This window comes from Macaca fascicularis, chromosome 14, assembly GCF_037993035.2.
Source record: "Macaca fascicularis isolate 582-1 chromosome 14, T2T-MFA8v1.1".
NCBI classification, from domain to species: Eukaryota; Metazoa; Chordata; class Mammalia; order Primates; family Cercopithecidae; genus Macaca; species Macaca fascicularis.
The window spans coordinates 25,418,999-25,430,372 of record NC_088388.1 but is presented as its reverse complement, the minus strand read 5'-3'; the positions used below and the strand labels follow the sequence as shown (position 1 = coordinate 25,430,372).

At 35.3% G+C, this 11,374-nt stretch overlaps 1 protein-coding gene across 30 annotated transcripts in view; it reads right to left on the bottom strand.

Moving 5' to 3' along the window:
- The window catches only part of LRRC4C (leucine rich repeat containing 4C), a 1,324,460-nt gene that overhangs the window by 196,172 nt on the left and 1,116,914 nt on the right, over positions 1-11,374 (bottom strand). For 28 of the 30 annotated variants that reach the window (XM_074013927.1, XM_074013917.1, XM_074013915.1 and 25 more), the window contains one exon: positions 7,582-7,675. The gene's annotated coding sequence lies outside the window, so the exon portion shown is untranslated. Of the gene's footprint in view, positions 1-3,951; positions 4,253-7,581; positions 7,676-11,374 lie in introns of those variants that run through there. The other 2 variants (XR_012423317.1, XR_012423318.1) reach the window with 1 other exon arrangement.

The window sequence follows — 11,374 nt, the reverse complement described above, 5'->3', positions numbered from 1 at the left end:
TTAGGATAGTGGTATTGATAAGTAGACTGGGTTAGGTAAACTCCTCCATGAACAGATGCCTTCAAGATCTTTTTAAAAAGGGATTCCCAACCCTTCACAGCACCAACCCAGTTTTATCCAAGAATGCTAAAAGAAAGGTAAATTCAAGAGAATCCAGAGCTATTGAGGGGTTCCTTAGTCTTACTTGCAAAAAGATTTTCCTTTACCTCTCAGATACTAACTACTCCATGAATACAATATGGTCATGGTTCCAATAGTCTAGCAGAAGGATAGTGTCAACAATCTGGATGAAAATGTAGTCAGCTTAACTTGAAGGACATTTATTTGAGCATTTAATTGCTTCCAGAGATTGGACAGCAGTTATATGAAGGCTCAAGCTCTCCCAGGCAACACCTTGATACCTTCACTGACAAGGTGCCCTCTCTTTTGCACTTTACAGGCTTGCAGAAGTCTAAGTCCATCATTTTTGCCACTCATCCACTCCTTTCACTGAGACCCAAATGTCTACCACACCAGAAGTGGTCTTAGCTTTACTGGTGAATGGCAAATAAATGATTGCCTTTCCCTTTCACCATCCTCAAAGTCTCTTGTCAATTTCTACCTCTGGACATTACATCTCACACTCTTTTTGTTTTGTCCTATTTGTAATTGATCAAACAGATTTGTTTATGTTAGTTTTTACTCCTCACCTCCTCCCAGGCGTTTTACCATGTTGCTGGCTGTTGCAGCCCTTCAATTCTATGACTTACAACAACAGGCAAGAGTTATTATCACTGTTACAGATTAAGGCAGAGGAGTCATGATAACATGAAAACATGATAAATTCACAGGACCAGGGGAACAGAATAGAGAACCCAGAAATTAATTCATATATCTATAGCCAACTGACTCTTGATAAAGGTGCCAAGACCGTACGTCGGAGGAAGGGCCGTCTGTTCAATAAATGGTGCTAGGTAAACTGGATATCCATATGCAGAAGCACAAAACTAGAGTTTTTTTTTTTTTTTTTTTTTTTTTTTTGAGACGGAGTCTCGCTCTGTCGCCCAGGCTGGAGTGCAGTGGCGTGATCTCGGCTCACTGCAAACTCCGCCTCCCGGGTTCATGCCATTCTCCCGCCTCAGCCTCCCAAGTAGCTGAGACTACAGGCGCCCGCCACCACGCCCGGCTAGTTTTTTGTATTTTTAGTAGAGACGGGGTTTCACCATGTTAGCCAGGATGGTCTAGATCTCCTGACCTCGTGATCCACCCGCCTCGGCCTCCCAAAGTGCTGGGATTACAGGCTTGAGCCACCGCGCCCGGCCAAAACTAGAGTTTTAAATACACAAAAATCTACTCAAATGGATCAAAGCCCTAAATGTAAGACCCCAAACTATGAAACAATTAAAAGAAAACATGGGGGGAAATTCTTTTTTTTTTTTTTTTTGGAGATGGAGTCTCGCTTAGTCACCGAGGCTGGAGTGCAGTAATGGGATCTCGGCTCACTGCACGCTCCGCCTCCTGGGTTCACGCCATTCTCCTGCCTCAGTCTCCTGAGTAGCTGGGACTACAGACACCTGCCACCACGCCCGGCTAATTTTTTTTTTTTTTTTTGTATTTTTGTATTTTTAGTAGAGACGGGGTTTTCCTGTTAGCCAGGATGGTCTTGATCTCCTGACCTCGTGATCCACCTGCCTTGGCCTCCCAAAGTACTGGGATTACAGGTGTGAGCCACCGCACCCTGTTCATAGTGGGGAAATTCTTTAGCACATTGGTCTGGGAAAACATTTTATGAGTGAGACCTCAACAGCATGGGCAACAAAAACAAAAACAAATAAATGGGATTATATAAAACTAAAAGCTTCTGCACAGCCAAGAAAACAATGAACAGAATGAAAAGACAACCTACAGAATGGGAGAAGTAAGTTGCAAACTGTTTATCTGACAGAGGATTAATACTTAGAATATGAAAAGAACTCAAACATCCTGACAGCGAAGAATAAAAAATAAATAAAAAACAAGACAAAAACAAAGCAAACTATCTGATTTTTAAAAAAATGACTCAATGATCCGAATAGACATTTTTCAACAGAAGGCATACAAATGGCCAAAAATATATGAAAAAATGTTTGACCTCACTAATCATCAGGGAAATGCCAATTAAAACCGAAGTGAGTTATCATCACCCCAGTTAGGATGGCTATTATCGCAAAGGGAAAACAAAAAAACAAATGCTAATGAGGATCTAGAGAAAAGGGAACTCTTATACACTGTTGGAAATGTAAACATGTACAGCCATCATGAAGAAAAATATGAACATTCCTCAAAAAACTACAAACAGAACTACCATGTGATCCAGCAATCACATTACTGTGCATTTATCCAAAGGAGAGGAAATCAGCATCTATATTCCCTTGCTTATTGCAGCACTATTCGCAATAGCCAAGGTATGGATTCAACCCAGGTGCCCAAAAACAGATGAATGGATAACCGAAATACAGTATATATACTCAATAAAATACTATTCAGCCATAAAAAAGAATGAAATCCTGTCATTTACAGCATTATCGATAGAACTGGAGGACATTATGTTATGTGAAATAACCCAGGAACGGAAAGTTAAATACCACATGTTCTCACTCATATGTAGAAGCTAAAAAAAAGTTATCTCATAATAGTAAAAAGTAGAACAGAAGATACTAGAGTCTGGGAAGTGTAGGGGAAACAGAGATGGGGAGAGATTTGTTAAAGGATACAAAATTAAAGCTAGAAAGGAATAATTTCTTGTGATCTGTATCACTATCGGACAACTCTAGTTAACAAAAATATACTATATAGTTTCATAGAGCTAAAAAGAGGATATTGAATGCTTCAACACAAAGAAATAATAAAGGGGTGAGGTGGTGAATATGCTAATCAATATATATTATCTGTATTGCAATATCACTATATACTCCCAAAATATGTGCAATTATTATGTCAGTTAAACAAAGCTGAAAAAAAATACTGCACAGACAGGAAAAAATGAAAAAATTTAAAAACCCAATATGGATTATAAAGGGGTGGTGTGTGGGTGTGCATGTGTGTGTATTTTAGAGGAGGAAGAGGTCATTTTTATCCTTTAAATAGCTTTTGCTTAGTTTGTAATTTATTTTATTCTCCTAGTTTATGTACTTACATGTCTATTTCTTGCTTTAAAACAAGGAAATGTTACCCCCAAATAATACTATTATCTAGATATTTTTCTACACATATACATTCCTGATACATGTAATATATAAAATTATTGATGTCACATTTACATAATTTCTTGTAATCAGAAATTTAAAATTAATATTATAAATATATTCCCATAGCTATACATTCAGAGCAGCAGCAGCAGCAGCATTGTGAAACACTGTATAGTGTTTCATTATATCAATAAACTATATGACACACTCTATTTTTAGTTTTTTAAGTTGTTTCCAATATATTGCAACTGCTTACAATACTCTAATGATCATGCCTGTAGATATGTCTTCATTTATCCACTGATTTATTTGCAATCTTAGAAAAGGAAGTGGCACATTTTAAAGACATTTGAATCACATACCATATAGGTCTCTGAAAGAGTTATATTAAACTATAGTCTGAACAGCAATTTATAAAAATGATCTTTCTCTAAACTCTTACCACTACAGGATGTTTTAATTTGGTTTTAAATTTAAAGAGCAATGAGGAGGCATCCCATAGAGCTTCAATCTCCCTGAGTAGGGCTACATTAGATTTATAGTGTACAGATTTGTTAACCAGGACTGAATCATGGGAATGTGGGCATGTTTGTTCTATTAGCAAGAACTCTATGAGTTAGATCTAATAACTATTTTAGCCACTACCAATACAGCCAAATTTCAGAGACATCCCAAACTGGAAAAAGTCTATGCATTTTTTATCAAAAAATTCCCACAGATGTAATAATAGCAAATATTCTTTCAGTTCTTTTTAGATTGGAGGCAATAATGTTGTTTCACTTGAAATTATGTAACTCATTATAGACATTGTGGAAATTCAATTTATAGATATGTTTTCAGAAATAAGTAGAACTCTATTTGTTGCTCAATAAAAATGTCAATCATAAAGTAACAGCCACCACAACTTACTCATGTAGATATCTACTTTTTGTGAATGAATCAGAAACCTGACAAGGCTATTTGGAACTTTACTTGTTCCTATCTGTTGCTTTGTCCAGTTAATCAGTTACTGACCTTTTGGAAGACAATAATTCTCAGTCCCTCTACTAGCAAAAAGAAGACAGAAGTAAACATCAGTAGGGATATGGCCAAACCCTATTCAGATAGGACAAAAAATCTGCATGACAATGCTTACAGGCAACAGAAAATGAAGAGCTATGATAGTTAATCAAATGAGTGATTGTATTTTCTGATCTCTAGGAGTTTAATAAATTTTCACAAAGGGTTCTTGGAAAATTTCTCTGAATATTCAAACATTCTATAGAATTTGTTATGCATTTATTTATCAAATGCATGAATGTAAATATCATTAGAAGCTTCATAAATCCCAAGGCAAAATTAAACTTAGAATGCTTTCACTATGATGTGATTTGGTTAAGCTGTGATTTATGGGTGCCAGGAAACCAGATAGCCTTGAACTTCTGAGATAAACTTTTTAGGATAGACCTATTGGGGATCTATATAGCTTTCTCTTAAGTTACCTGGTTTTTAAAAAATTTAGTTCCCTAATATAGTAATAAAAATGTTATAAAGGCTGTGGGAATGTGGGGAAAAAAGGAGAAAACTAGGATTTACTCATTCTAAATTAGATGAGCAAATGTATATTTTGGAAAATAATCTCATACATTCGTAATTAATCTAATCATTTAATCATTTATTCAACTAATGTTTGCTAAAATTCAATGATGCAAACCTCTTTTATTGAACTTAATCTGGGGAAATTCTGGGGTCTTCAGTAAAGGTCCTAAATTAGGGTTTGTATTTTTTTTTTTTTTTTTTAGGAGCAGGACATCCTACTGACTTAGGACCACTTTATTCCTTTTTTAAATATTGTTGTTTTGCAAAGGATTCTTGGATTTGGTTCATTCACAGCAGTCCTAGTCTTTCCATTTCCTTATTATTCCTCATTCTTGCTTCAGCACAGTATTTTAATTTTCTAGGGTTAGATGTCCCTTTGCATAATGGGTTGTACTTTCCACAGGATCTAAGTATAACTTAGTATCCAGACTGAAATCTTAGCAGAAGGATGCTCTACCTTGAAATTCTAGAGCTGACAATAAATTACATATCTGTCCTGTTTTTCATGAATTCATACTTCACTGACAATTGTAGCCATGCAGGCAAGTTCCTCAATGTAGGCATTTGTGATTATACTTCCTGAAACCCATGCCGTTCTATGTCTTTCTTCAAGATACTGAAACGTCTCTCTGCATGTCTCTTGGTCCATCCTAAATGTTCCTTCCTGAGATCATCTTCTCAATTACTAGATTAACTTTACTTCCTTCATGGTTTCATTAGTTCACATATGGTTTTTGCCACTCATTACCAAGTTACAACACTATGCTACCTTTTTTTGTTTGTTTAAAGGTAGGGAGCAGCTTATTTTCAATCTAAAGCGTTCCCATTCCATTCTTAAGGGGAAAGATGACAGAAATCAGGCTCGTCTTTTAGAGAGCAGAAGTCTATATTCTCTACAGCAGCAGTAACCTGCTAGCAAGGAGTAGTCTCTTCCTTTCGAAGTGAACACAGGCAGGATCAGAGCCTTTATACATTTAACCATACATTTAAGCTTACATATTAGCTTCCAGAGGTATAAGTTTTGAGTGTCAAATTAAAAATATTGATCAGTCTAGTAGACCTTTGATATTCTTGAAAGACATACCTGAGAACATTGATAATAAACAATTTCCAAACGTCGCTATACTCATCTATGCCAAATAATATCAAGTATAGATATTACCTTCCAGATAGTAACCCTATTTTGTTTTTAATTATTAATCATTCCTTATAATATGTATTTAATTATTCCTTGTAATATGTATTTACAGTGGTGTAGTCAATCCTGATGCTTGCTCTTTCTCTATAGAAGCCACAATGGTCTAATTTATTTTTATTATTAATATTGTTATTATTATTATTACTATTTTGCCTTTACTGCTCCAGTCTAGTCAAAAGGACAAATCATCAAAATTTGAACAAATAAAATGATCAAAATAAACCAAACATTTTTTTGGAATGAAATGACCTTCAATCTTAGATGATAAAACACAAATATGAAAGGAGCAGGGTTCATTCATTATAGAGGCAGCATCTAATGGAGAATATCAAGTCAATCCTGCTACCTTCTACAGATACTTGGCTTGGTTCATAGTCTTGCACCAAGTCCATTATTTTACTTTCTTCAAGCTTACGATTCCTTTTTATATTTTTAATACATTATATTTCCTTGGTTTTGTTTTTACCAATAAATAAATCCATGTGCACAGGTTGTTTATTAAATTAGAGTTTCAAATCCCCATTGAGACAAATACACTGAGGAGTTAACTAAGCTCTTTTACTACCTAAACTGTTCCCTCCACCTGCCCTTTACAGAATAACTTAACGGTATGCCTCAAAAATTGAAAATTACTATCTGTAATGGGTTTTTATTTTGTTTAAAAATAAGTAAAAACATAAGTGGTAGTAGTCTACTATACAGTCATCTGCTCTGTGATAGCACAGACAGCATGTCTATTGTGATTCTGAAAATATCTGACTTCACGTAGGAAGGTGGGAAAAATTTTGCCTAGAATATTTCTTAAAGCAGGGAGAATCTCAGTCCTGTGGCTTCCTCCATTACCCAGGAGAAATTATCTTAGTGTGCTGCTAGGTTAAGAAAATCCTGATGCAACCTCTAAAGAGCCTTTTTCCTTTTAGGTAGGTCTCTCCGATCCTTCAATGGTAACAGAAAAAAATACTCATTCCTCATTTCAATTTTTTTTCTTCCATGTGAAGGAAACTCCATTATAGCAGCTCTTCTGGCCTCTCTTTATCCCCCTTTCTCTCCCTTCTTCTTGGTCGGTAGAATTGCTTATTTGATTGGTGAACTTCAAAGCAAGATTTTTGTCAATCACATTCTTTTCCCCTTCATCTTTACAGTGAGCTACTTGAAAGAAGATACACTCAGGTCTGCCACTCCATACTAGAAATTTCATAGGGCAGGCTGCCATGTTGGGAGAGCCTGCAGTTGCCACGCACTTCTTGGGCCTGGATGGGTAAATCTATCTAATGTTGTAGTTAAATGTTAGGAATTCATTTTTGCCACACTCACTGAAATGTTATCCCCAAATATTAACTGCATCATTAATAAAAGCGATGCCTGGTTCTTGGGCCTAGATGGATAAATCTATCTAATGCTGTAGTTAAATGTTAGGAATTTCATTTTTGTCACACTCACTGAAATGTTATCCCCAAGTATTAACTGCATCATTAATAAAAGCGATGCATGGTTTTCTATTTGTCTATTTTCTTGACTTAGTGAACCTCACTTTGTTCTTAACTACAGCAGCTAGAATGGAAGCCCCTAAAGAATAGATTAGTGGTATTTGGAACTTACCTTAGTAAAATTTCTCCAACAGGTATTGATCTTCCTGAGAAAACTCAAAGAAGTTTAATAAGTGCTCTGGATTTCTGCAGATACTTCTTTAAACCTGGTGGGAGATAACATAAATATCATATTTTAAAATCATGCTATACAAGTGAAAACAAACTTAGTATTAGACATCCCTGCCTGTTACATTCCCTCAATATAATTTAGTAATTTAAAATCACAGAATGTCTTTCACACATGTGTGTTACATGACTAACAAATCAAGACATGGGTAAACTATGGCAAATATGTATATGTATATATTTATATATTGAATATGTATATATTTATATATTGAATATATAATATATATTAAATATTTATATATTGATATATCAAATATGTATATAAATATATACATATATATCTGTTTGATTTAGTTTACCCAACTCTAGATTTATTAGTCTTTCATTTCTTTGTTAATGTTCATTGCATTTTATTGAAATGTGTCATATGAATTTCACTGGAAAAGATTTTTATCTATAAATAGCTTATTGTACATAAATTTAAAAGACTTCCTGCTCTTAATTCTTCCCTCTGGCCATGAGCTAAAAACAATACAGATAATTATCAGTTTATTTCAACTCTAATAGTTGAAACTGACATTAAAAAACTAGAAAATATACACTGTAATTTACAAATTTCTCAGTTTGATATAGCATCACAGAAAATAAGTAAAAATAGACATTGGATTGAGAATTAGAACTGGATTCAATTCATAACTCTGCCATAATTAGCCAGATAATTTTGGGCAAGAATCCAAAACTTACTGAGTCTTAACTGCTCCACATGTAAAACAAAAAGCTTTGTGCAAAATTGCCACCAAGGACCCTTCCATCTTTCAAATTCTACGATAATTTTCCTTCTAAGGGTATGTTTTGATATGGGTAGAATGATCAGGAAGATTTTGTGGAAGCAAAACTCTCATGCTTAAATAAAGCCTGAATTTTTATACACTTATATATACCAATTGTTAACTTCTCTCTCTCGAGCATGAGTTATTTGTAGGTAAGTGATACTAAGGTGGTTGTAGTCAGTGAATTTGAGATTCGTGTATTACTTGAAAAAAATTAATTATCTACCTGATGGAGTTTAGTACAATTTTATTTTTAACTCAGAAGATTAATAACCCTTTGGAGCCTAATGACCAGTAGGTCAGTTGTCCATCCTTCAGGTATCCTGATGTTAAGGAGAAGTTGAAATTCTGAAGGGACTGGGCAAACCACTTACAAAAAATATGTAAGATAGCTTACAGAATTAGGCATGATATGATGATTTTCTTCCCCTCACATATCTTCCAAGGAAAAAGGTATTTTTGGTTGAAATATTCATATTTAATTAGTGTTCATATGTTGTTGTCTTGCAAAAACAATACATTTCCTAAAACTGAAGGGTTGAGTGATAGGTGAAATTACTACTTGCAAAGATAATTTTAAAACTGGCATATCAGATTTGTTTGCTACTATTATTAGAATAAAAGAAACTAAGCTTGCATTATACTTCTAATGTACTGGGCTAATCTCTCTACATTACTTTACAAATTAAGCTTCATGACTACTCCATAAAAATTTGGATTATAATTCTCATTTTACAGATTAAGAAACAGAGGTAAGGATGTTCAAGTCAGTTAAACAACTTAGTTTAACCCAGAAAGAGATAAGTGGCAGAACTGGCAAGTCTGTTCAATCCCCAAGCCTATACTTTTTCTTACTATGAACTATGCTATGTATCGTGGCACTACAGAAGTTGATGGCTATTTCTGGGCCCGCACATATTCAACTGAAGCAGATTCTATCAGACCTGTTGTATCTTAGCCTCTGAATGCATCAGTTGATATTGATCTTTTCATACCTGAATGCCTTGTCTAATTTCTCAGGAATCTGATTTTTGCATTCCATTTCAATTGTATGTTCAGGGGGACAAAATGATGCCTCCTCCTTCTTCTGAGTTTTCTACTTGGTATTTAATAAGTTTCAAATAAATTTGTTCATATCAGGATTCTTAGTACAGAGAACTGAGCGTGGTGGGGCTGCTGGCAGGGATATAGCATCAGATTAGAAGTTCTACGACAGGTGGTTGTGATGAGAACAAGGCAGGGGGTTTGTTGGTTAGAACAAAGTGAATCATATTATACAGCTTCATTAAATGTGGGGCTGGAAGGGACTCACCAATCGATTCACTAAATATTATACTGCACAGGTGAAGGGAGTAAGATACAATATGTCCATGAACTAGAAAGCAGGTTTTAGGATTTCATTCATCTACCCAGCTTCTCAATGGTAGCACTGATTCTTCAATTGCATGTTTTAAAAAAGAAATTCACTTTTTTTTTTTTTTTTTTGAGACAGAGTCTTACTCTGTCACTCAGGCTGGAGTGCAGTGAGGCAATCTCAGCTCACTGCAACCTCCGCCTCCTGGGTTCAAGGGATTCTCCTGCCTCAGCCTCCTGGGTAACTGGGATTACAGGCATGTGCCACCATACCTGGCTAATTTTTGTAATTTTAGTAGAGATGAGGTTTTGCCGTATTGTCCAGGCTGGTCTCAAACTCCTGACTTCAGGTAATCCACCTGTCTCAGCCTCCCGAAGTGCAACGATTACAGGCATGAGCCACTATGCCCGGCCAAGAAATTCACTTCTCTAGGCTTCAATGTGCCAATCACATCGTGCACATTAAGACTCAGGGAGCATAGGTTACAGAAGACCTTGGAGTCAGACCAACCTAAGGTCAGCAGCCCCACTTCCTGGTTGTAGAACTTTTCTGTGGGTCACTATCCTAATTTGTGAAACAGGATAGTGAGAGGTCCATCCCTTTTGTGCTGCTTTGGGATTTAATGAAGAAATTTCTATAGGATACTTTGCATCAGGGTCTGTCCCAGAGTAAGCATATATAGAGATATCCAGGTATTGTCAGCATCCTCACCATCATTATAATTTATTTTCTGTGGGAATAATATAATGGAATATCCTCTGTAAATTGTATTTTCCTTTGGAAATATAAATCTCAATAAAAAGAGATTATGACTGAAGTACTAACAAAAGAGACTAAATTAACCAGGATTGTCATGGTAACTTTATTTTACTCACCAATGAAATGGGAAAGACACAAATCTCTATACATATTTGAAATTAAATGTTCAATACCCTAAAATAATAGGCTTGGAAATGAATCCTTTTGCTCAAAAGCAATTGCACTCAAAGGCAGAAGTTCTTATAGCTTCTCATAGCTAAATGTTGTAACTAAAACAAATGATTTTACATGACAAAAAAGGGGAAAGGTCACTTGTTCTCTTAATTATAATAAGTTAATGTGAAGGAATGTCCATTTGGACTCTGCTGTTAGAAGCTCAGTTATGCAATATTCATATAAAAATAGTTCCAAATCAATACAACATGTTTTAAATTTACATTAACATTTAAATTAATGAGCAGCTCAATGTGAATTATGGCGCTTTAGATGTTTAGGACAACATCTCTTCTTGCCAACTTGGAACAGAGTCTATTGACTCACCTTCATCGTTTCATAAACAGTTTCCAGACTCCATGTATTTTCATTGCCAGTGGATTTTTCAGACTGATGAAGGGGCCGTATTGACATCACCAGGGAATAATGTTGGCCCTATCCACTAAAGTTATAAAATGCAGCTAGCAAGTGAACATACCTCTGAAGGACAGTTTGCCACAGATGATTCTCATGTCTCGGGTTGCTTTAGAATTAGAGCTTATTCCTTTTTTTCTCCTATGGATTTTTTCATCAAATAT